Source organism: Oryctolagus cuniculus, chromosome 10, assembly GCF_051225735.1.
Source record: "Oryctolagus cuniculus isolate XC-2025 breed Fujian yellow rabbit chromosome 10, ASM5122573v1, whole genome shotgun sequence".
In the NCBI taxonomy this organism is placed as follows: Eukaryota; Metazoa; Chordata; class Mammalia; order Lagomorpha; family Leporidae; genus Oryctolagus; species Oryctolagus cuniculus.
In genome coordinates, this window is record NC_142876.1 from 106,170,638 (window position 1) to 106,196,608 (window position 25,971).

Genomic DNA, 25,971 nt, shown 5'->3' on the forward strand with positions numbered 1-25,971 from the left:
TCCGGCACCAGCAGGACCATGGAGATGATGAAACATTAATAAGAAGACAAACTGCCAGTGTGTGAGTCTGTTTTCTGTTGCTATAACAGAATACCCAAGAGTGGGTGTTCTATAAAGACTAGAAGTTTATTGGACTCATGATTCTGGAGGCTGAAAGTTCAAGGGCCTGGGACTCCCATCGGGCTGGCACTGGCGAGACTCTGCTTGCTGTATTGTAACACGGCAATGGACATCACACGGTAAGACAGAGCAAACATGCTGGTTTGGGTCTCTCTCATCTTAAAACATCGCTGATGCCATCATGAGGGCTCCACACTCATGATCTCATCTGATCCTGATTCTCTACCTAACACTCTACGGCCAAATACCAATCAAGTAGGAATTTCGGGATTACGCTTCCATCACATGAACTCCTGAGGACCCATTCAAACCACAGCAGCCAGGATATGGCCCAACGGAGCCCATGGTGCTTTTACTCCGTGCAGGCAGTAGATGCATGTATCTGATGAGTTCAATGAACATTCACCATGAGCCCGGCAGAGTGCTCAACACACACACACTCTCTCTCTGCAGGATCCCACATAAATAAAACGGTCTAGTTGTTTGGTTTTGAGGACACAGTCTATAACAAGTTCAAATCACAGCACAAGTAACCATCACGCAGAATGGCATAGGTAAAAAGAGCTAGAAGTTCAAAGTGATAGAGGAGTGGCATGCAGGTGTGACAGCATCTATTGGGGGGTTATACGGAGGACTTCCTGGAGGAGAAGGGGCATTTGCATTGACTTCTAAAGATGGGTGATGTTTTGGCAGGTGGGGACTGGGTGACATTTACACATAGATTACACGTTGTAAACTATACAAGGGGGAACGGCTGACAGAAAGGCCAGCAACAAGGAGTGGTTCATAACTGGGAGTTCAAGTTAACTATGCCTGTCCTCGTACCAGGATCTAGAGCCCCACCTGAGAGTCGTGACAGCTCACATTTTGAGAAATGTCTGTTGCAGTAACACACTGCAGAAAAGTTCTTTGAGAATCTTGACACAGTGAGGGACAGACATTTAGGAGGGAGAAGTCTGGAGCCAAGATGTGTGGGCAAAAATTTACAGCTACAGCAACGTGGTAGGATTTCACACACATACTATTGCTGCAGAGACTCTATCTCTATTGTATGATTCATTTTATAAAGTTCTTTTTTTTTTGTAATTTTTATTTACTGCTTTTCTTCACTTCAAAGAGAGAGAAAGAGAAATCTCCCATCTGCTGGTCTCCCCAAATGCCTGCAATAGTCAGTGCTGGCCCAGGCCAATGCTAGGAGCTGGGAACTTAGTCAGTTCCCCACAAGTGTAGCAGGCACCTAACTACTTGAGCCATCAGTGCTGCCTCCCAGGGTCTGCATTAGAAAGAAGCTGGAATTGGAAGAACTGGGGCTCAAATCCAGGCACTCAAATGTGGGCTTCAGGCATCCAAAGCAGCTTCTTTAACTACTGAACCAAATGGTTGCTCCCCTCCCCCTGCCGCATAAAGTTTTTTAAAAGGCAAACTAAACTGTTGTGAATTAGGGACTCATACTGTGTCTTTCAAAGGATAAAGAAAAGCCAGGTATCCACAAAGACCAGCTGAGTAGTTCCTTGTTAAAGGGAGGAAAATTGTACCCTGCCTCTTGGCCTGGGTGATGATTATACAGGTGTTTGTTCGCCAATAATTCATTAAGCTTTGTAAGTCAATTCTATATTTAATGGTGGTTTGCACTGACCTCTTCCTTCCATGCTGTGCCAAAGGCAAACCAGGGTTTGTGTCTCCTATCTCCTTCAGGTGTTTTGTCATCTCTGGAATTTATGTCACTTAGTTCCCTTGTGACCTTAGCTGTCTGGGGGCTCCAGAAAATTTAAGATTTTGAATATTGTCTGGTTCTTCATATTGCTAGAGTGGCAGCCATGTTCTTTGGTGGCTTTCAATATCCTAAGTGGGATTTTCATGTTAAAGCTCACAATTTAAAACTCAATCAATAAATAAAGGAGAAATAGGCAGTAGTGGTCTGAAAGCAGGAGCCTGGACAAGAGGGTGCCCTGAAGGGTCTTCGGGAAAGTGACTGAGGGCAGGGCTGGGAGGGGCAGGGCTTGGAAGGTCTGACTGCGGAGTGTGGGTTAGTCTGGAGGGGAACGGGGAGCAGCTGTATCAGCAGGAAAGGAGAGAGGCTGGGGCACAAAGCGAGAGTCCCCCTGAGCCGACTCAAAGGCCTGAGCAGTGGCAGGCAGGAGGACTGGGAGAAAAAGGTGTGAGCGTGAGCAGAATTCGTGGTTGATGGCGAGGAAGGGTGAGGGGCTTGGGCAAGGAGCTTGCTTAGGTGTCACCAGTCAAGAGGTGATGGTTGCAGCAACGCGGACACCACATGTGCTGCCAGGATAAAGATGTTTCCAGGTAGCTTTAAATGCAGGAAATATTAGAACTTGCTCCCGTATATAAAGATAATTGAAAATGAATCAGGATGCAGAACAGGGTGGGAGAGGGAGTGGGAGATGGGATGGCTGCAGGGGGGAGGGAGGTTATGGGAGGAAAAGCTGCTATAATTCAAAAGTTGTACTTTGGAAATTTATATTTATTAAATAAAAGTTTTTTTTTGTTTTTTGTTTTTTTTTTTTTTTTTTTTTTTTAGAAAGAACTTGCTTCCAGAGCTCCTGGGGATTAATTCAGAAAGCAGGGACGGATCCTGTAACACATAACAGGGAAGGTTCTGCCTGGAAGGTGAGAAGCCCGTGCTGCTCACGGGACTTGTGTATAATTAGTTTGTTCCTGGTATCCATATTTAATGTCTTTTTTTTCCAGTGCTGCAACCAGTTAACACCATTCCGTTGACTCGTGCACCTGCTGTCTGTTGGTAGGTATCCTTCTCTCCATCCATCATCTGTTTATGTTCCTGGTGGGAACCCTGAGTTTAGTCTGTTGGGTCCTAAGCATTCTTTGCTCAGTGTCAAGTCATTGATACTTGATATTTTGTGCTGGTATGCTCTGCCCATGTTCCCCTGTGCCTGCTGGAGTACAAAGCGAAGAGGTTATTGCTGATTTTGAAATTTAACTCTGGAATCTGGATGAACAGCCCTTCGCCATTGCAGCAAATGGCACTGTTGACTCAGACAACACCCAATCCCAATGCGAAATCTCTCTCTTTTTACATTTTACTTCTTTTAATACGTATGCCTTAAAACTTCTATCAAAAACTCAGCCAAAGTGATGGAAAAATTTATATCTGTTCCTACAAATACACTGAATTAAATTCTGCAAAATAAAATAAATATCACTTTGTTTGCTGGTGCTGGGGAAATTCTTTATCCTCCAGTTGTCTAGGTTTAATTTGAATAATGTTCTCATATGGGATGCCAGCATTGCCAGCAGGGGCTTAACTTGCTGCACCACAACGCTGGCCCTCCAAAATTTTGAAATCCATGCAAATGTAGTCTTCAAAAAGTTCATGTAACAATACATATTATGAAAAAAAACCATGCATGATTTTGAAAGTTTTTGTATTCCCCCCAGCAACAACTTATCTTTTTTTTTTTTTTTTTTTGACAGGCAGAGTGGACAGTGAGAGAGAGAGAGACAGAGAGAAAGGTCTTCCTTTTCCATTGGTTCACCCCACAATGGCCTCTGTGGCCGGCACACCGCGCTGATCTGAAGCCAGGAGCCAGGTGCTTCTCCTGGTCTGCCATGTGGGTGCAGGGCCCAAGCACTTGGGCCATTCTCCACTGCACTCCCAGGCCACAGCAGAGAGCTGGACTGGAAGAGGGGCAACCAGGACAGAATCCAGCGCCCTGACAGGGACTAGAACCTGGTGTGCCGGCGCCGCAGGCGGAGGATTAGCCTAGTGAGCCACGGCACTGGCCACAACTTATCTTTTAACTCCACTTCCCAAGAACTTTTTTTTTTTTTTTTTTTGACAGGCAGAGTTAGACAGTGAGAGAGAGAGAGAGACAGAAAGAAAGGCCTTCCTTTTTCCATTGGTTCACCCCCCAAATGGCCGCTATAGCCAGCACTGTGGCAATCTGAAGCCAGGAGCCAGGTGCTTCCTGCTGGTCTCCCATGCGGGTGCAGGGCCCAAGCACTTGGGCCATCCTCCACTACCTTCTCGGGCCACAGCAGAGAGCTGGACTGGAAGAGGAGCAACTGGGACAGAATCCGGCACCCCAACCGGGACTAGAACCCAGGGTGCCGGCGCCACAGGCGGAGGATTAGCCAAGTGAGCCACGGCGCCGGCCCCCAAGAACATTTTGAAGTCCCCTCCTATACAGTAATCAGTGGAAAAAGCACTGATCTTAAATATTCAGCAGCTCACTGAGCTTTTAGCAGGTGTGAAAGCATGCAGAGATTAGTATTAGAATTTATTACAGTGAGGGAATCCGCTTCATCACTAACCTTCAGCAGAGACTCAAAGGCTGGCAGGGCAATGGGAGAATTTTACAGTAGAAACGCGAGAAGGCTTCAGGTGTGCCCTGATGGGAGGGTGTTGGTATGGAGAAGTTGGGATAGATTAATGAACGGTAGATGTCTTCAGTGACTGTTTCGGGGAGCATATTTGGCTTCGTTTGGTTGGTCCCAAGTTGGAAAGGTGAGGCAAAAACATTAGAGAAGCTGGCAGTTTTAAACCAAATCCTGATCATCCTGGGCCATTTGCTTCAGAGCCTGCGATGCCGCTTCCTGGGCTTCTCACGTGGAGCAGAGTTCTGCTGTCATAGGTGGTCTGGTCTGCCCTCTGCAAGTGTGTGTCTCTGTGTCACCACCCTCAGGCCCAAGTGAATGTCTGAAGTTAGCCACTTACTGCTTTGCAGAGTACAGACAACATCAGAGGCACCTCCTGCGCCCAGAAGGCCTCTATTGTTGAGGGAAGTGATTGTTTAAAGTCTCAGGATAACAAGGAGCTGCATGCAGGAAAAAGTGCTTCCCAAATGTTTGTGCAAGGTGCAACCTTTCCTTACTTTAAATTTTCTCTAATCTTAGGGAAGAAGAGAATGTGGAAAAAGGAGAAGAAGAGAGTGCGGACGGTGGTCATGAAATGTGACTGGAAGAGGGTCTGTGGTGCTGTACGGAGAAGGAGATGATAGACAGTCTGAGGTGGAAGACTTGTAACAGAGAGCCAAACACTTGGTTGACATGGCTTTGCTACTTTAGATTGCCCCTCTCCTGCTTCCATAGAAATGTGACTCTTAGCTGGACACATAGCTGTCAGAAAAATTAAAAAAAAAAAGTTGCACTTCCCATCCTCCCTGGCAGTTAGGTGTGAACACAGGACTATTTATGACCAATGGGTGGAAGTAATATGTGGAACTCCCAGGTTGTTCTCTTGGGAGTGGAGGAGGACCCTCCCCTTCTCCTTTCCTACTGGAATGATGATGAGTCATCTTGGATTACTTGGATAAGGACAAGATCTTGGGGACAGTGGAGAAATAAGATTGAAGAAATCTAGATCCCTCCATCCTAAAGCCATTTTACCTCTCCTGGACTACTAATGTCCAGTGTGCTTCATGGGAGAGAAGCAGCTTCCATTATTGAGTTGCTGTAATTTGGGATTTTCTTAGACTATGATGTCTCTATGAAGCGTCCCCTCTTCATTCGTCCACCCATCTGCTCTGTCTTATATAATAGATGGTGATGCTTTGCCCACTAACACTCCCCTGGCTACATGCCTGGAGACCAGTCTGCTGGTCTTATATCCAAGCCATCTACTGGAGTGGCCAGAAGGGGAAAGCAGAGCAACCATAACCAATTCCATGTGTGCCTTTCAGCCCTGCTCCACAGCATCCACCAGCAAGCTGCTACCACACTTGAACCTCACACTGAAAGCCAATCTCCCTGGAGGCTGATGATCCAAGAACGCCATGAGGCTGACTGGGGGCTTGCCTTGCCATCCTGTCTTGCACATAGCTCAACAGCTTTGAGGCTCCGGACATTTTTTAAATCCTGATTGGAAGCATCTGTGTTAAGCATCACTGCTCCACTCCAAATCCTGGTTCTGTTCATCAGCTGTGTTGCTAATAATGTCGGTTTATTTCTTTTATTTTTCTCAGGAGTTCACCCTAGGCCAATTCACTCCAAGACACCTGGTGAGCCTCAAGAAGGTCTAGTTCCCAGGATGCCTAGTGTTTGTAAAACAAGGGCTACTTACTTTCCTAGCCTACCACACAATTAAATTAGCATTCATAAGGCTTCCTGAGATGTTCCGGACACAAGCCATTACCCACAGCGTCTTGCTGTATACCAGAGGGACCCTTTTCATTGCTGGTTGCTGGAGTTGCACACTTCCTGGCCCTGGCTTGGGCAGAGAGTGGCCAAACAGTGGCCTCTTTACTGCTTCCTCTTGCCTGATTAATTATTGCCAGACTCGTTGTTCTCAAGACCAGAAATCATGCCAGCCAAATCTGCTTTGTGTTCAGCGCATTTACCTTAAATGATGCCAAATCCATTCTTGACCCTAATTATCAGAAATATGCTTCCATAACTTTCTGCTAGGTGAATGAAAATAACGCCGGGGCTGCAGTTTGAACCTCCTCACCATTACTTGATTAAGAAGCATTCAAGGATCTCAAAACACATCACATATTTCTTCCCATGCTATTATACTCAGGGTCACCCGCAGAGCTGCCAAGACCCCAGTCTAGTGCCAGGACTGTACTGAAAGGGACTTAGATGGAGTGTGGGCTGAATTTTAAACATAGAACAACACCAGTGACAGAATCCAGCTTCTCTCCTGTCCCTCCTCTGTCTCTATCACACACACACAGATGCCCACAATTTGGCTGGGAAGCTCACTTGATCCCAACTTTTCCCCATCCATTCCCACACACCCATTTTTTCATATCCATTATCCAGAAAAGCTTTCCCAGGGAGCTGCTCTGTTTCAGGAGCGTGACTGACGGCTCAGCATCTGAGCAAGCAGTTGTTTTTCTTGACTGCATTCCAGGTGGACACTTCCGGCCTCGATGTTGACCGGGAGACACACACAGGCTCTTTGCTTCCACTCATTCTTCTTCGGGCACCAGGCTTCTCTGTGCTTCAGCAGCACGGAAGTCTCTCCCCCAAACACATCCTGTCAAACACAAAGACCAAAAACATCCCAGACTGGGAGCCAGACGGACTTGGAGTTTCTTAGACTCGTTTTGCACTGCCCAAGCTAATCAGATTTTACACATTCTGACACCATGTGTCCTGCTCAGTATTCTGTCCCTAGGATACAAATGCCCTCATTGTACTCCATGGCTCTGAGTGCAGAGGCCAAGCCATGATCATACCCAGCTCTTCCGAGTGCCCCCCTGAGTGTACCCAGAGCTAGTCCAACCGCTGAGATAACAACCATCTTGACAAGGATGCACCTTCATCTATGCATCTGCTTCAGCTCCTATGCCAAAGCTTCATATTCATTTAACTTCTGTGTATAAGGCTGGCAAACTCAGCCTCGCCTCTGTCTTTGTCATGAGCCATGGGCCAGCAGATGGAGGCACCACCTTGAGAAGGTTTCGTTTCTTGGCTTCTAGGTAAGTCCTAAAGGGTCTATCCTTTTGGCAACTACCCACTCGGAGTCCAAGAGAGCGGTGGGAGACTTCTTTCTCTTTCCCCAGGGTTCCTGCTATAGGCTTCATCAGAGACATATCATCTCCAGATGAGTTGGGTTGGTCCTGAGTTCTGGTCTATAGATTCATCATGAAATTGGCCTAGCCTGTCCTAGGCTCCTTGACCACAACCTTGGCTGTGGCAGCATGGGAGGCTTTCCCCACTGGGCGCCCTTCTGGACAGGCGTGTTGTCCCTCTGAGACCCACCTCTATGCCCCCCAGTAATCCTCAATCCAATTCGGCACACAAATGTTGAATGCCTGCTCTATGCCAAATGAAGCAGGCAGCATATTCTGCACAATGTTTTAGTCTTGCATCTCTTTGAAAACCCCAGGACAGCTGTGGACTCTCCTAGAAAAATACACGGATACAGAAATTTTTCTAGGCAATCCCCTAAAGCCAGCCCGAAGACTCTAGGTTAAAAACTCTCTGAATGAATGAGAAGAAAAGTATGTGAGACCTAGACTGAGATGTATGGGGACTGAGATGTACCCCTATCACAAGCCAACAGTGAGATGGCTGGGGGAGGGGCGCAAATTCTGAACCTCGGTTTCTTCAAATGTGAACTAGCACTGGTAATGCTTGCCTTGTCCTCGTGCCACTGTAGTGAGATTTTAGTGATGGAATAAATGTAAAAACAGAAACTGTTACATGTGGGCACTCACCACACATGTGAACAGATACGGATTTCAAAGTCTCAGCTGCTGGAAGGAGGGAGAGCAGGATTCAAGATTTTCAGTGTTTTACAAATGGAAATGTCAAGGCAGACGAAATGGCAGGCTTTGACATGTTAAATCTTAATCTTCTGACAACCGAGGGACAAGCAGGTGACCAAATATGAGGGACTGTCACAAATTCCAGGCCTGAGGCACCCCCGATGTCAACTCAGAAAGCCTTTTTATAGACAATATGAAGCAGAGCTAACTCAGCTTGCATTCCCAGAATCCTCCCTGCTGGCTGACATCTGCCTGAGGGCCAAGGTGGCCACATGAGGAAGCATTCAGCAGCAAGCCCACTACAGCTATGAGGCATTTGGCCTGGAACAAGTCCCCTTCACCTTTAGGGCTTTGAGAGCAGTTCTCAGGGAGGGGGGGACTTTAGCTCTCCCAAGAAGACTGCAGATTGAGAGCTTTGGTGGTGCCACTGGAATACTACTGATGCAGAATATCTGAACCCATGCTATGTTGCAGGCAGGTTTTGGGTGAGGGATGCAAGGCCTTGTTTCCACTGACAGCTGACAGTTCTGTTGACCCTTGAATCTGGAGAGGATATGCCATGAGTAGATGGGGAAGCAGAAAGAATGGAAAATTTTCTGTTCAACTTTTGTATACAACTAGAGAAAACCTACTCTCAAGAGGTTTCTGGAAACTCTATAAAACAAACTTTGATTGTGTGTGTGTGTGTGTGTGTGTGTGTTCTAAAAGTATAGCATGACAGCTTGGTGTGCAAAAGGTATGTCAGCAGCCCTCCGTGCCAAGGAGGTGAACATCACAAAAGCCTGGGAAGTCGGGGAGGGAGGGAGGGAGGGATGAGGCAGGCAGGCAGGCAGGCAGGCCAACAGAGACTCAAAGCAAGTGAAAACTCTCTTAGCAGTTTCCAAATGAGCAGGAACCAGATCGGCAGCTAATGAGCAGAACAAGAACATGTTCTAGGAACCATAAAGCCGCGCAAACCCAAGTGTCTGCTTTTATTTATTTTTGTGTTTTTAAATTTGTGCCAAGAACCTAATTCAGGTCTCCTCCATGGATGGCAAGAACCCAACTACTTGGGCCATCACTGCTGTCTCAGTCTGGTGTCCACATTAGCAAGAAGCTGGAGTCAAGAGCCACAGTCAGGGATAGAGGCAGGAATCATAGCCAGACATTCTGATGTGGGATGTGGGCATCTTAGCACCTAGACCAACCCCTCCAGCCCACTGAGCTTCCCTTTACAAGAGCATTTCGTGGGATGTAGCTGAAGACACGGATCACCAGCCACCCTACATGAAAACTTTTCTGGGGGGCCGGCACTGTTTTTTTTTGTTTTGTTTTGTTTTGTTTTGTTTTTGACAGGCAGAGTGGACAGTGAGAGAGAGAGAGACAGAGAGAAAGGTCTTCCTTTGCCGCTGGTTCACCCTCCAACGGCCGCTGCGGCCAGCGCGCTACGGCCGGCGCACCGCGCTGATCCGAAGGCAGGAGCCAGGTACCCATCCTGGTCTCCCATGGGGTGCAGGGCCCAAGCACTTGGGCCATCCTCCACTGCACTCCCGGGCCACAGCAGAGGGCTGTAAACTTTTCTGGGGGGCCGGCACTGTGTTGTAGCAGGTAAAGATGCCGCCTTCAGTGCCGGTATTCCATATGAGTGCTGGTTGGAGCCCCAGCTGCTCTGCTTTCTGATCCAGCTCTCTGCTATGGCCTGGAAAAGCAGTGAAAAGTGGCCCAAGTCCTTGAGCCTATGTACCTGTGTGGGAGCTGGAAGAAGCTCCTGGCTCCTGACTGGTGCAGCTCCAGCCGTTGCAGCCATCTGGGGAATGAACCAGTAGATAGAAGACCTCTCTCTCTCTCTCTCTCTTCCTCTGCAACTGTGCTTTTCAAATAAATAAATAAATCTTTAAAAAAAAAAACTTTTCTGGGGCCGGCACTGTGGCGCAGCGGGTTGATGCCCTGGCCTGAAGTGCCGGCTTCCCACATGAGCACCGATTTGAGACCTGGCTGCTCCACTTCCAATCCAGCTCTCTGCTGTGGCCTGGGAAAGCAGTAAAGGATGGCCCCAGTCCTTGAGTGCCTGCGCCCACGTGGGAGACCTGGAGGAAGCTCCTGGCTTCAGATTGGCGCAGCTCTGGCCGTTGTGGTCATCTGGAGAATGAACCATTGGATGGAGACCTCTCTCTCTCTCTCTCTCTCTCTCTCTCTCTGCCTCTCCTCTCTCTGTGTAACTCTGACTTTCAAATAAATAAATAAATCTTTATTAAAAAAACTTTTTTGGGTAGAAACATAATACATTAATCTTTTTTTTTGAGAACACAAAGAACAATACTGGTTGTCTGAAGTGTCACCAAAGATATACATAACATTAAAATCAAATTATGTAAAATAGATAATAACAAGGGACATCTGTATTGGGCTTTACAGCAAACCTCATACAGCAAACCTCATACTTGGGTCGACTTTTCTTTTGATTCTTATAGCAGCCTGCCAGGTGGATAAAGCTGACAGCTTTTATTAATCTCATAATGAAGTGAAACTAGATGTCACCGGGTATCCAAGGCTACAGGCCCTCCTCGGTCAGCTTGGTGGTGCTCTTTAACCTACCAGCCGGGAGGAGAGAGAGAGAGAGAGAGAGAGAGAGAGAGAGAGAGAGAGAGAGAGAGAGACGCAGCTCTGAATCAGTAGCTGAGGGAGGGGAAGAAGATCGGAGATGGAGACACTGGCCTCTACAAGATCCTGAATCAAGGACCAGCAATCCCTCCGGTACTGGGAGCCTGCATGAGCCTCACTGTCCCCTGAAAAAGAACAAAATGAGGCTGGGCAGAGGGGGCTGAGACAGCAGGAAGGCCACAGGAATGACCTGCAAGGAATCCTCAAGAGTCTGAGGAGCTCGTATCCTGCTGGGGTAGGATTTTGGTGAGGGCTCCAGGACCCTGTTTCTATTTGCTTTTGATGGGTGCTGACACTTGGACTGGGGCCAGTAGGCCACTGGTGGGTAGGGAGATCCTTAAACCTGAGTTTTCCTAGGATTCTTGGTCCAGTGCTCTTTCTACCGCAGTAAATGGTTGCTGTAGGAAAAGCACAATTGTGTGTGCATTGCAGCCACTCATTTCTGCTAACGAAGTGAAAGTAGGAGTGAACTAGAGTCACATCCTACCTCCAGGATGTACTTGGTCCTCGTCACACAAGTTGTGTCTGTCACAAGGGGACTCAGGGTGGGGGAGAGGGTACGGGGAGGTTGGGGTTTGGCCTAGTGGTTGAAGAAGCCGGGTAAGATGCCTGTGTCCCATGTCAGAGTACCTGGGTGTGCGTCGCGGCTCCAGCTTCCTGCTAATATGCACTCTGGGAGACAGATGGTGATGTCTCAAATACTTGGGTGGCTGCCACTCGTGGGAAACTACACTGAGTTCCTAAAACATGGCTTCAGCCAGGCCCAGCACCAGCTCTTGTAGGCATCTGGGGAGTAAATCAATGGACAGGAGCTCTATTTCTCTGTCTCTAGCTCTCAAAAAAAAAAAAAAAAAAAAAAAAAAAAAAAAAAAGCAGGGGCAAAGAAACATTGGAACGTGTCTCCATCATGTTCCTGAGTGACCTAGGAAGGGAGAGCCCTGGTGCGGGCTGCTCCATTTCTTCTGGGAAGAGGTAGGCGGAAGTAACCTTCCCTGACCTTGGAACCAAAATGCAGTTTCCCACAGAAAAGCCCAGAAATCTGTCTGCTTCTCCAGTGAGGAACGGTCCCAAGATGTTTACAGAGCATGAGCTCCTTCTGACATTAAGAGGAAATACCCAAAGGAAGGCCTTGGAGGCCACATGGTGCTTGGCTAACCAAGATTCACCAAGGTTTTCTTTTTTTTTTTTTTTAATTTATTTGACAGATAGAGTTAGACAGTGAGAGAGAGAGAGAGACAGAGAGAAAAGTCTCCCTTTCATTGGTTCACTCCCCAAATGGCCAGAGCTACGCTGATCCGATAGCAGGAGCCAGGAGCTTCTTCCTGGTCTCCCATGGGGTGCAGGGCCCAAGCACTTGGGCCATCCTCCACTGCACTCCCGGGCCACAGCAGAGAGCTGGACTGGAAAAGGAGCAATCAGGACTAGAACCTGGCGCTCATATGGGATGCTGATGCCGCAGGTGGAGGATTAACCAAGTGAGCCACGGCACCGGCCCCTCACCAAGCTTTTCACAATGGACCATTCAGAGCCTTTACTATGCCAGGTGCCCAGTGCAGTCAGTTCTAGAAGGAGCAGCCAGCATACAGAGATGCAAGACTTGTTTGGCCATGGGACTTTTGCCCTGTGAGTCTCTTGGGAGAAGGGTGTTCTGTGGAATACATTAGGCTGTAGCATGAATCAGATCTTCTCACATTACATTCAGGTGAGCATAGCAAATGTCACTTCTTTATTTTTCTAAAAGGGGTCTAACCTTCCTCACCAGAGCCCACCCTGTTGGGGGTGGATGAGGTCTGAGCAGAAGGGAGCATATTTAGTTTGGGCCAATGTGCTTCATTAGGTCCAGTCATTTAAACATTCTTTCTAGATCTAACAGGGGAAATGCTACACTCCTGCTGCTCCTCTGGGGTGGCATCCAAGTGTATGGGAGAGGACTCCGTTACCCAGGATCCTGTGACATGGGAGGGACGCTAGGTTCTTGGATAGATATGAGGTCTGCTGGCTCCTGGCCAGTCTCTGCTTCAAAGCAGCTAGCTGGGGTTGGTGTAGGCACAGGGACCACTGGTCTCCTGGTGGGTCTGCCGTCTGCTGCCGTCACTGCTGTAACTCACAGCCTGGCTGACTCGGTCCATCCTTGCTTCGGTCAGCAGCACATGCCCTTCTGAGTGCCTGTCCCAGTCTCCTTGGTTCTGCTGCCAGCTTGTCTCCTACCAAGGGCCCCTGCTGGGTTCAGTGCCTCTCAATTCAATTTCTTCATGTGCTGAGAGGGCACATATGGACCATGGGGTACCATTCACGTCACAGAGAAGCCAAATGCTCTCCACGCGGTCATGCTGTGCCCCGGACATTCCTCTGATGCGGCAGCACATGGAGGGCTGGTGACAGAGCTTACAGGCTGCTCTCCTCTTAGGACTCAGTTGTTGATTTTTTTCATATTTTCTACATAAGACAATCACGTCATATGCAAACAAAGACAATTTTATCTCTTCCTTCCCAATCTGTCCCCCTTTATTTCCTTTTCTTGTCTTACTGCATTAGCTAGGACTTCGAGTTTAATGTTGAAAGAGGGGTGAGAGGGGGCATTCTTGTCTTGTTCCTTATCTTTGAATTTCCCCATTAAATTTTCCAGAATTTCCTAGTGTCTTTTTAACATTAAATTTGTTCAAACCAATATTTGTCTTGGAATTCTGCATCGAGATATGCATTGCTGCTTAAGGAGTGTTAAGAAAAGCATTCAATGAGTTGATTAATTGAAGTCAAATTAGGCCGGCGCCACGGCTCACTAGGCTAATCCTCCACCTTGCGGTGCTGGCACACCAGGTTCTAGTCCCAGTCGGGGCGCCAGATTCTGTCCCGGTTGCCCCTCTTCCAGGCCAGCTCTCTGCTGTGGCCAGGGAGTGCAGTGGAGGATGGCCCAAGTGCTTGGGCCCTGCACCCCATGGGAGACCAGGATAAGTACCTGGCTCCTGCCATTCGATCAGCGCAGTGCGCCGGCCGCAGCACGCCGGCCGCAGCGGCCATTGGAGGGTGAACCAATGGCAAAAGGAAGACCTTTCTCTCTCTCTCTCTCACTGTCCACTCTGCCTGTCAAAAAAAAAAAAAAAAAAAAAAAAAGTCAAATTAATGTGTCAAAAAGACACCTAGAAAGTAAATGTCTTTGCAGTTGACTTTTTTTTTTCCCAAAGCAAAATCTAATCCAGGTTTGCCTACAGATCTTGATTTTTAAATTATTCTTTATGACGGTAAAGCCATTCACATTTGACTGATAGAAGCGTACCGTCTGAGGCGGGTATTTAGCATAGTGGTTAGCACACTGGCTAAGATGCCTGCATGCCACTTCAGAATATCTGGGTTTGTTTCCCTGCTCTGGCTCCCAAGTCCAGCTTCCTGCCAATGCAGACCCTGGGAGACAGCAGTGATGGCCCAAGTAACTGACTTCCTGCCACCTTCTGGGAGACCTGGATTGTGTTCCTGGCTCCCAGTTGCAGACACCTGGGGTGTGAACCAGTGGTTAGGAGCTCTCTTTCTCTGTCTTTCTGCCTCTCAAATGAGTGAATAATTTAAAAAAATACTATCTGGGGGCCTGTGGTGCCAGCATCCTGTACGTGTGCCAGTTTATGTCCCAGCTGCTCCCCTTCTGATCCAGCTCTCTGCTTACGGCCTTGGACAGCAGTGGAAGAGGCCCAAGTGCTTGGGCCCCTGAACCTGCTTAGGAGACCTGGAAGAAGCTCCTGGATCCTGGCTTTCTTTTCTTTCTTTCTTTCTTTCTTTTTTTTTTTTTTTTTGACAGGCAGAGTGGACAGTGAGAGAGAGAGACAGAGAGAAAGGTCTTCCTTTGCCGTTGGTTCACCCTCCAATGGCCGCCGTGGCCGGCGCACCACACTGATCCGATGGCAGGAGCCAGGTGCTTCTCCTGGTCTCCCATGGGGTGCAGGGACCAAGCACTTGGGCCATCCTCCACTGCACTCCCTGGCCACAGCAGAGAGCTGGCCTGGAAGAGGGGCAACCAGGACAGAATCCGGCGCCCCAACCGGGACTAGAACCCGGTGTGCTGGCGCCGCAGGTGGAGGATTAGCCTAGTGAGCCGCGGCGCCGGCAGGAAACATTTTCACCACGCTTAAAACAAACCCCATACCTATGAGCAATCACTCCCCATTTCTTCCATTTGTCCCTGCAACTTCTCGTCTACCTCTTGTCTCTACGGATCACTCTCATTTTACTAGACTCTCTCTCTGCTCTAAGCGATTCACACAAGTAGAATCACACAGTCCATGGTCTTTGTGTAATGTTTTCAAGGTTCCCTTACTCTGCAGAATGCAGCAATACTTTACTCCTTTTTATGGCTAAATACTACTTCATTGTCTGGATAGACTACCTTTTGTTTATTCATCAATCTATCACCGTATAGATATTTGAGTTGCTTCTACTTTTTTACTCTTATGAATAATGTTGCTATGAACATTCATATACAAGTTTTTGTATAGATGCACATTTTCAATTTTTTCAGTGTACACTGAGGAGTGAGATTTCTGTCATATGGAAGTCTATGTTTAACATTTCGAGGAAATACCAAACTGTATTCCGACGCAGCCATTCCGTGTTATAATTCTTTAAGGAAGTAAGCATGTAAGATCTATTTAAGAGACAGCAGTAGATTCCTGTGCTCTCTAACTATCTGATAACCTTGCCAATGGGACTGAAATTTCCCTTGTCTTACTCCTTAGAGCTAGTACATTGAATGCCTTATGTTAAAAATGTTCTCATCTAATAGAAATAAAATATGGAGCCACTGCCAGTTATAGTGAGCCTATCAGCCTGGCTGGGGTGAAGGGAACCTTGGTCAGGTATATTTTGATGCAGGATTGGTGAGCAAGGGTCCAGGTGGAATGGTGTAAGTCAGGGTGGTGCAGGGGAGGGGCGGACCAATCTGGAGGAGCCTGTTGCTAAGAAAACTCTGCAGTGGTGCACAGGGCACACTAACAACTGTGCCTGGTGTTGGTGCTTTCCTTTTTGTTGTCCTAGGAACTGAAAATAGAGCTAAGTATTTGTTCATTGGAAACCAGGCCTAATTGGATTGGCACAGTGGTACATGTTTACCCACTAGCTCTTTGGAGGAGAAGAGCCTTATCGGAAGGATCTGCTGATTTCTATAGTACAAGAACCCTTATTCAGCCTGATTTCAGCCTACCAGAGTGATGCTACAGAACACGGCACTGGGAAGAGATATGCCTAACTGACAGTCTTGAGGAAGTAAGAGCGGGCTCCAGCACACAACTAGTTGAAAGGAGGTATTCAAAAAACAGAACCAGGGAGTGGCAGCTCATGTCAGGTTGGTAGTGGCTAGTATAAGAGGTAAGAGAGAAGGAGGCAGAATGAGAGTAAACCTGTCACAGATGAGAAGATTAACATGGCACAGAAGGTCTAGTGTGCCCAGGGCTGGTCACCCACACATGCCATAGGATGAATCTCGGTGCACTGCTGAGTTTCTCTTTGACCATGCAAACAGCTGCCTGAAACACAGAAATCTGGTGCAGAGGCTGCAGCCAAGGCTCTGATGCACTATGGTAATAACACTGCCAGCCAGGCCAAACTTGGCTGCCATCAGGAAGCCCTGGAGAGACCTGCCTGGGCTGCCTTGGCCTCCCAGAGGTGGAAATGAAATCAGAGAGTCAAAATAAATGGAGGCTTTTCCTTCCCTCTGGAGCGAGCCTTCATGGTGTGAGCATATTTTCCATCAAGAATTAGCTGCTTAGAGAAGAAGGCTCCGAGCAAATCTGGACCAGGTGTTCACTCCATTTCGTCTCATAGCCAAGAAAAACCATTTTCTGTGGGCACCGCGAAGAAGGAAAAGGAGAATGCAATTAATGATGGCCTTTCAACTTGTTTCTTCTCACCAAGGGGACCGGGCGTGGTGCAGCCAGCCCTCCCAGCTCCACGGGGCAGTGGGACCTCATTTCAATAATCATGTGTCAAGGGACATCAAAGCTTCACCTGCAGCAGGCTCTCCTGGAGCAGACTGTAGGCAGCAGACAAGGAGAAATTCAGTGGCTCAATCGGGAGGAGCAAACAGAAGGCCATGGACGTCAAATAACCAGGCTGATGAATTTTTCACAGAATTGAGTGGTGTTTTGGCAGAACCACCCTGAGTGACTGGTTGCCTCGGTGATGTGCAGACATAGCTTTCTTCTAACTCAACGGGATGCCCATGATCTTTTGTCTTTACTTTCTAGATTGCAGGGGGGACAGAGAGCCGTCCATTCTAAGAAGGTGAGTGAAATGAAATCAAGGGGATCATCTCAATAAATTATGTGTTCATGTACCCCGGCGGGGAGAAAAGAAAGGCTGATTCTCCTCCTAGAGCAGCCCCTTGATCTAGCCAATCTATTAAAGAATAATTGAGCCAGCAACAATCACTTCCGTGAAGTATCCACTAATTACACTGCTCTATAAACAGGCTGCACGCAGGCATGCCAACTGCTAAAAATGGATCATTGCATCACTCAGGGAGTCATTAGCGTTGTAACTATGCCCATATTCAGACGCTCCAGCCCTGAAAGCTGCAAGCTGGTGTCTTAGTTTCCCTGTCCTGACAGTACCCCGATTTTTACCTCCCAGATTCTGAATCCTTTGCTGGTCTCCAAACTCAAGTCCTTTATCTTCTCTGTGTTATGAGTCTCACAAGGTATCCAAAAATACAGCATTTCCCTGAAATGATTACATAGTCTCTGTCTTATTCAGCTGACAGAGGAGGCATCCCAAACCGAGCTGGATATAGTCCATTCAAGTTTCCATTTTTATTTTTCAAATGAGGGGCTTGGGTGGTGTCTGGGTTCGGCTTTGGATTAGCTTAAACAGACACGCAAATGCTGATGGCTTCAATCAAGCACAGGAAGTAAACAGTGTGGGGCTGGAACAGTAACTCACGATCACCAACGTCCCGTGCTCCTGCTAGCTTGTTGCTCTGCCATCCTCCAACAGCACTTCCACCTCCGGCTCGAGGATGGCTGCTCCTGCTCAAGCCATCAGGTCAGCTTTCCTGCTGTGAGTTAAAAGGGGCATGTTGCTTCACTGAGACGGCACCACCACCAGAAGTGATACTTAGTACTTCCACTTAGAATCTACTGGACAGCTGCAAGAGAGTCTAGGACAGGAAATGCATTTTCTGAGAAGCCATTACCAGCCAAGTGCCTTCATTCTGAAACTATGGAGGAGCGAAAGAGAACAGATATTAGGAGGAGTGAGTCTGCCACTACTAGACTAGATTTGCGATTTTTAAGTTGTATTCTCACAGTCTTGGAGCTTTAGAGTTCACTACAGTGGCTACTGTGGGTTTGGGGTTGGGGGAGATATGGACAAATTTACTTAGGAACCCAGAAAACTTCCTAAAATCAGGGCATCAGGATCCCATTTTTTAAAGGGCAATTGTGAGGTAGGCACTGTAGTGACGTAGGCTAAGCCTCTGCCTGCAACACCAGCATCCCATATGAGTGCTGGTTTAATGTCCCGGCCACTCCTCTTCTGCTCTTCTGATCCAGCTCTCTGCTACGGCCTGCAAAAGCAGTGGAAGATGGCCCAGGTGCTTGGGCCCCTGCACCTGCGTGGGAGACCCTGAGGAAGGTCCTGGCTCTAGGTTCCTGGATTTGGATCAGCCCAGCTCTGGCTGTTGCAGCCATTTGGGGAGTGAACCAGCAGATGGAAGACCTTTTATTCTCTATCTCCCTCTTTGTCTGTAACTCTGCCTCTCAAATAAGTAAATAAAATCTTTTTCTAAAAAAGCAATTGTATTAGAACATTTCTGATGGGAGGCAGTGGTATGGATTGAGAACTGACTGCTAAGTACTCTCTGGACCCCCAGAGAAGGGGTATATACTTCAGTGGTATGCTGGGCTGGACAGTGGGAGAGCAGGTTCTGGAACAGGGCACAACATCTGGACAAGAGCAAATAGGGCTGGTGTGAGACCAGATTTCAACACTGACATCACATGACACTGAGAAGAAACAGGAGCTGACCATTGGGCCCTAAAATTGGACAGCTAAGATGTTCTATTTTCCTCTCTCAGAGGACTGCAAGGCAAGTGACGGTTAGAGATGATTTTTTTAACCCTGGTGCGGTTGACTTTCTAATCCAGATAATTCTCTGTTGAGTATAACTGCAGCATGCATTGCAGGATGCTAAGCACCATCTCTGAACTCTGCACACCACAGGCCACTGGCATCCCCCCAGTTATGATGACTGAAAATGTTCCAGACCCTGCCAAATACACCCTAGGGAGAACCACTGGATTACAGTTTAGATAATGGTGTCCATTTTCATATCTTGGTAACAGGTACACAGTTTGGTACCAATACTTTCATAAATGAGATAGGACCCATATCAAAGACCTTAATACGCTCATGATCTTGACTTAGTAATCCCATTTCCTGGATTCTATCCTAACAAAACGACTGGTAGAAAGCTTTCCATTGAAGATGTATATTGTAGTACTGTTTGCAAGAGAGACAATTTTGAGGCAATACAAAATGTTAAATGGTAGGGAAACAGTTAAGCAAACCATGGTAGATCCAAATACCCCCTGGAACATGTTTATGAATCTACAGTAGCATGGGGGATATTTTTGATGTAATGATAAATCAGCAAACCAAAAACTATGCAGAGAGTAACACAAGAAGGGAGTTGAGTTCAATGGGAAGTCTCTGGGACTGGGATGGGGAGCTACTTGTCATCCTTTCAGCTGGCTCTTCCTGCACAAGGTTGCCACACTTGGCACCAAGTGACGCGGCCATAGTGAACACAGTCCACTGATCCAGCAAACCCTGGTATGGGTATAGCTTCCAATAGGTGGGGAAGGCTTGGGCCCCCACACACTATCAAATGGGATTATTTGATATTGGTGAGTGACAGGCAGCACTAGTCAGGAAGGGGTTCTCTCTGAGAAGCATCTCTGACCACCAGGAGGATTAACAAGGATAGTTAGGACATCAAGCAACCATGCACCTGCAAGGATGGGAGCTATTATTTTGCTTCTCCATGAAGCCTTAGCAACGGCTTTCCTTGCTCCTTCACTTTCTTATGAAAAGCTTCTACCACACATGGCAGAGTGTGACCACTCACACCCAGTGTCTAAACAAAGCTGGTCTGTTTCAGTGTGTGTAGTACACACCACACTGGCAGCTGGATCCCTCCTTCTCCATGCTAAGGACCTCAAAGGCCACCCCACAGATGAGTGGCTCAGGACACTTGTTAAAATTCTAGATTCCCCGCTACTCCCCTAGGTACTGTCATTCAGTAATCCTAGGCAGGAAGGCACTCAAGAATTTGTATTTAAGATTTCCCAGGAAGTTCTGGTACATGATGCACACATTGCTTTACTCAACGCTGGAATAACTGCATCCCTACAATCTAACTCCGAAGTAATCCTTAACAGTATCAAGGGGTTCTACAAAAGAATTAAACACAGAACTATCAGATGATCCATCAATTCTACTCCTAGGCATATACCTAAAACAATTTAAACCAGGGCCTTTATGATAGCTGTGTATATCCATGTTCATAGTGTCCTTATTCACAATAGCCAAAAGCTAAAAGCAATCCAAGTGGCCACTGATGGATGACTAGATAAATCAGCCTTAACAAGGAGGGAAACTCTGATGCCTGTGGCAACATGGATGAACCTTGAAGACATTTTGCTAAATGAAATAAGCCGGGCACAAAAGAACAAATATACTTAGAGGATTTCACTTCTATGAGGTTCCTAAATGGGCAAATTCACAGAGACAGAAGGTAGACGGGTGGTTGCCAGGAGCTATAGGGTGGGAGGAAAGGAGAGTTCATGTTCGGGGGGTAAGGAGTTTCAGTTGGGAAAGATGAAAATGTTCAAGAGATGGATGGTGGAGATGGTTGTGCAATACTATCAGTGTGAATGTCGCCAAGCCATACCCCTACAAAGAGTTAAGACAGTAAGATTTACACTGTACTCATACAAAGGGGCTTCAAAAAGTTCATGGAAAATGGGGTATAAAGGTTATTTGGGCACAAGAAATTTTTGAAATCCACACAAAGTGTCTCTAAAAGGTTCATGAAAAAATCCATGAGAAAGCTATGCATGGATTTCAAAATGTCTTACATCAAAACAAACTTACCTTTTAATTCTATTTTCCTAGGAACTTTCTGAAAGACCTTCAAAATTTTTATTATATTTTACCACACACACTCAGGTGAGTATCATTAGCAATCACTGAAATAAATCATGAAGTTCTTTCTAGCCATCTCAAAGAAGCCATAGCCAATAAAACAACTTTTATTTTTTGGTACAAAACACTCTCGGGAAAAAAAATCTTTAGAAAATAAAATTAGTACAAACCAAGCTTATTTTATCCTATCGGGGTCACTCATCATAAAATAAACAAGGAGAGGAACAGGAAATGAGAGACTAAAATAAACTCTCTGCTTAAAGGGGGAAAAAGTCACTCCTACAAGCTTATAAGCAGATATTAACAATTTCTCTGAAGATTTGCAGCTTAAAGAATTCCAAATACCATCCCCTCTGCCCAGTCCTTGAGGTGTATGCATTTACTTCCCCTCTTAGAGGAATCATCTTTCTTTGGTGTTCAGAGTTGGTTACTCTGGAGGGTGCCCCACAGAAGAGCACTGTGCCAGCGGGGCACTCGTCAGGGTGGGAGGTGACTTTCTCTAAGACAGGTAGGAGAGAAGGGAGGCAGTGTGACAGAAGAGGCTATGAGCTGGAGGAGGCTTATTAGGAGATAGAAACGTGAAAGGCTGTTAGGATGGTAAGCTGCTAATCGTTGTTTCCAGACAATGACACAAAAAATAAAAGTGGCCTGTGCTCCAGCTGGGTGGTATTTGAGGTTGGTGAAAATCCAAGACAACAGTGGCTTCAGCTACACAGCAGTTCATCTTTCTCTCTGTAGTAACTCGGTGATGGTGCCAGGGACCCAGGCTCCTTCTGTCTTGTGGCTCTACCATTCTCACTCATGAGCCAGTGTGACAATCTGAGGACAAGGGTACTTCAAGAAAGTTCATGGAAAGTGGAATTTAAGGGAAGTTTATTTTGGTGCAAAAGTTTCTGAAATCCACGCACAGTTTTTTCATAATATACCTTTTCCACAAACCTTTTGAAGACTCACTGTATCAGCCATGAAATCTGTATTCTGGCCCTGGAGACAAAGAAGTGGGTGGAGAAAGTTACTCCTTCCAAGGACAAAAGCTACATCTGACAGTCCCAGTGCATCCCAGTGGCCACAACAGCCTCATGGCCACACTTAGCTGCAAGAGAAGCTGGGCCATGTGGTCTTTATTCCAGAGAGCTAAAAGGGGAGAACCCAAGTTGGCATATGTGATTAGCAATCATTGGTGCTAGGAATTTAGGTAGGAAGAAAGAATTCTGGGAGCTCCTTTTCAGTCTAGGTAACTACGAGATTTTGACAGCAGATTCTTCTAGACCCTCCGGCTTATTTAATGCTCATGCTTCCTGCTGGGTTTTTGTTATCAGTTCCATGCCGCAAACAAGAGTACGAAGATCCCAAGAGCTTATGTCACTTATCCAAAGGAATGCTATAAACTGTGCCGTTGGCTTCCACATTCTTCAGAATCAGCCCCGTGTGGTCCCAAATCCCCTTCCTCTCTGGCACCAGGAGGAGCTCATTAGAGTCTGGCCTGGGGATGGCTGTGTTGGTCTAGACAGGGTCACCTCTATACTCATGTGTCTTCTTAACTCCTGACCACGCCATGGAAGAATCAGGAGGCTGTTGCATGGCAACTCAGCCATCACCCCAGTGCTCTCTCCTTTTATCCAAAGCCTCGGTTGGGCTGCTGGCTCACTTGCTCTGGGAGCTGATGTGAGCACTCTGGGTGGGGGGACTTACTCATCCTAGGGTTGCCTGCTATACCCTCTTTCATGGAGAACATTCTTGTGCTAAAGTGTGTGTGTGTGTGTTGTGTGATGCTGACCACTAGCCCCACAAGGCCAAAGAGAAAATGGAACATTATCCACAGACATCATTACCCATCCCTTACTTACCCACCCAACACTGACACAACCATGTTAGGAGGAAATACCTGAAACTGAGAACGCTAAGAAGGTCCCTTTTATTGGCTTGCTTCTCTCTTGGTGCTTATATATGTTCCTTTCACCTTTTTTAAAAAGTTTATTTATTTATTTGAAAGGCAGAGGATAAAGAGAGGGGGGAGAATCTTCCATCCAGTGGTTCACTACACAAATGAACACAAAGGCCAGCACTGGGCTGATCCAAAGTGCGGAGGCAGGAACTTCTTCCAGGTTCCCCGTGCGGGTGGCAGGGACCCAAAGACTTGGGCCATTCTCTGTTGCTTTTCCAGGCCACAGCAGCCAGGACTCAAACCAGCGCCCATATGAGATATCAGCACTGCAGGCAGCGGCTTTACCTGTTATGCCACGCTGCCAGCCCCTGCCTGCTCCACTTCTGACACAGATTCCTGCTAATGTTCCTGGGAAAGCAGCGGAAGATGACCCATGTCCACATGCCCCTGTACCCATGTGGGATACCTGGATGAAGCTCCTGGCTCCTGGCTTCAGTCTGGCCCAGCCCTGGCCCTTGAGATCATTTCAACCAGTGGATGGAAGACTCATTTCTCTGCCTCTACATCTCTCACTCTGTAACTCTACCTTTCAAATAAATAAATGTTTAAAAATGGTTCTGGGACCAGCACTGGCATAGCGGCTAAAGCCTCCACTTATAACACCAGGTTCCCTTATGGATTGCTCCACTTCTGAGCCATCTCCCTGCTAATGAACCTGGGAAAGCAGCAGAAGATGCTCCAAGTGCTTGAACCCCTACACCCATGTGGGAGGCCCAGATAAAGCTCTTAGCTGTTGGCCCAGCCCTGGCTGTTGCAGCCAACTGGGGAGCGAACCAGCAGATAGAAGATGAATCTCTCTCTCTCTCTCTCTCTCTCTCTCTCTGTTTCTCTCTGTCTCTCCTTCTTTCTCTGTAACTCTGACTTTTAAATAAATTAATAAAAATATTTAAAAAAAATACATCTTTCCTTCCACGACAACCACACCTGAGAACTCAGGACCAAAGGCTGCCCAAAAAAGAAGGTAAATCACAATCAAATTCAAATACATCTGTTTCAGAACATCCTCTCAATTGCGCCAGCCCCTGAACACTTATCCTGCCCAACAATCCTCCGTTATCTGTGACCTAGGCTGAGTTCAGAGCTGACCTAGATAGAGAACACTTCCTAATTTCCAGCCATCCAAACCATCTGGTCCTGGATAAACAGGTTACCTACACAGTTGGAAGCCTCCTCACTCAACTAGCTTTCTCCTTGCCAGTTTTCTAATAAATATTTCCTACCTCGCTCTTTACACGAAAAAGAAAGTGTGGATGTCCTTTTCCCCTGAAAGCCAAGGAGCTTACATTTCTAACCTTGACAACCCTGCAGAGTCGATCGGAGCACCTGAAAACTCTGGAGAGAGTGGGAAGAGAGAGAAGAGGACACAGCCTGGATTCTTGTGGTCACAAGGACTTGGGCCTGCAGAGTTGTCTCTGTGTGCTAATTGAGTTGATTTAAATATTTTAAATATTTGTGGTTGGGGGGGGATGCCAATTATCTTCAAAATTGAGATTCTGTTCTTGGCTACAAATGCTTTTCCAAATTCCTTAGGATTAAAGCAGATTGTTCTCCAGGCTCATGAGCTATTTTTATCTGCAACAATATGGAGTGCACGCACCTGTTTGCACGCACGTCTCTGTGCTTGGAAACTGTGTTCCCTGTGTTGAAGGCACAGTTAAGAGACAGTAAGATTGGCATCTTAACACCTAGGTGGATGGTGCTGCTGTGGGACGAAGGACTGCCCTCCTTTACAGCTGCTCTTGTCTTTTATGATATTTTGGGTTCCTACAATCAGTCTTGTGAAACAAACTAGACCTATTTTTAGATGCCTCCATTCCCAATCGTGTTCACTGTTGTGGTCTCTATTCTTTTGCTCAAGCATTTATTTAACCATGTAAAGCATCCCTGCAAGGGGCTACCATGGACAAAGCCCTCTGCTGATCGCCACAGCAGACACAATCTCTGGCCCAGTTCTATACTTGCAAGCTGTCAACAAGTAGTTGACACAACCTCAGTCTCTGTCCCTTTAAGACAAGGCACCTGTGCTATCTTCCATGGGACATTACCTTCGCTACACTTGTGAGCTTCTCTTGGCAGCATGTCTTTTCAAATACCTGCTGACCATTTGTGTGTCCTCTTTTGGGAAAATGTCTATTCAGGTCCTTTGCCCATTTTAAAATCAGATTTTTTTTTTTGCTCTTGAGTCGTCTGAGTTCTTTACATATTTTTATGTTAATCCTTTATCAAATACCTGGTTTAAAAAATTCTATTTTGCTGATTGCTTCCTTTGCTGTGCAGAAGCATGTGTGTTGGTGGCAATCTGCAGTTGGCATCGCACACCACAAGTCCGAGAGACAGGTGGCTCACTCTTGGAATGAGGCTAGAGCCCGCATGGAGCTGTCCATCCCAGCCATGGATACAAGCACAGGTAAGTCACACAGAAACTGATGTCACATCAAAGCTGGCTTGTTCAGAACTTCACACCATTTGTTGTCACATATTTGTGCTATTTTTACATGTTTCATTATGAAAACTTTCAAAAGAACATAATGTAGACAGAAGAGTATACTAAAAGTTAGATATTCATCACTCACCTCCAACAACAGCTCCGTCCATATTACTCCCTGTTGTGAATTCCAGACATCCTCTCATTTCACCCACTAGTGCATCTGTAATTGATAATGACTTTTTTATTTTTGACAGGCAGAGTGGACAGTGAGAGAGACAGAGAGAAAGGTCTTCCTTTGCCATTGGTTCACCCTCCAATGGCCGCTGCGGCCGGCGCACCACGCTGATCCAATGGCAGGAGCCAGGTGCTTCTCCTGGTCTCCCATGGGGTGCAGGGCCCAAGCACTTGGGCCATCCTCCACTGCACTCCCTGGCCACAGCAGAGAGCTGGCCTGG

At 46.9% G+C, this 25,971-nt stretch overlaps 1 long non-coding RNA gene across 2 annotated transcripts; it reads left to right on the forward strand.

Moving 5' to 3' along the window:
* LOC103349144 (uncharacterized) lies at positions 1–25,971 on the forward strand. 2 transcript variants are annotated; one of them, XR_016214883.1, is made up of 6 exons: positions 1–239; positions 2,657–2,745; positions 2,827–2,878; positions 4,993–7,523; positions 17,183–17,219; positions 18,488–18,727. It is a non-coding gene; the product is annotated as an uncharacterized LOC103349144 (long non-coding RNA). The 2 variants fall into 2 exon arrangements; XR_016214884.1 differs by lacking the exons at positions 17,183–17,219; positions 18,488–18,727 and adding an exon at positions 25,366–25,971.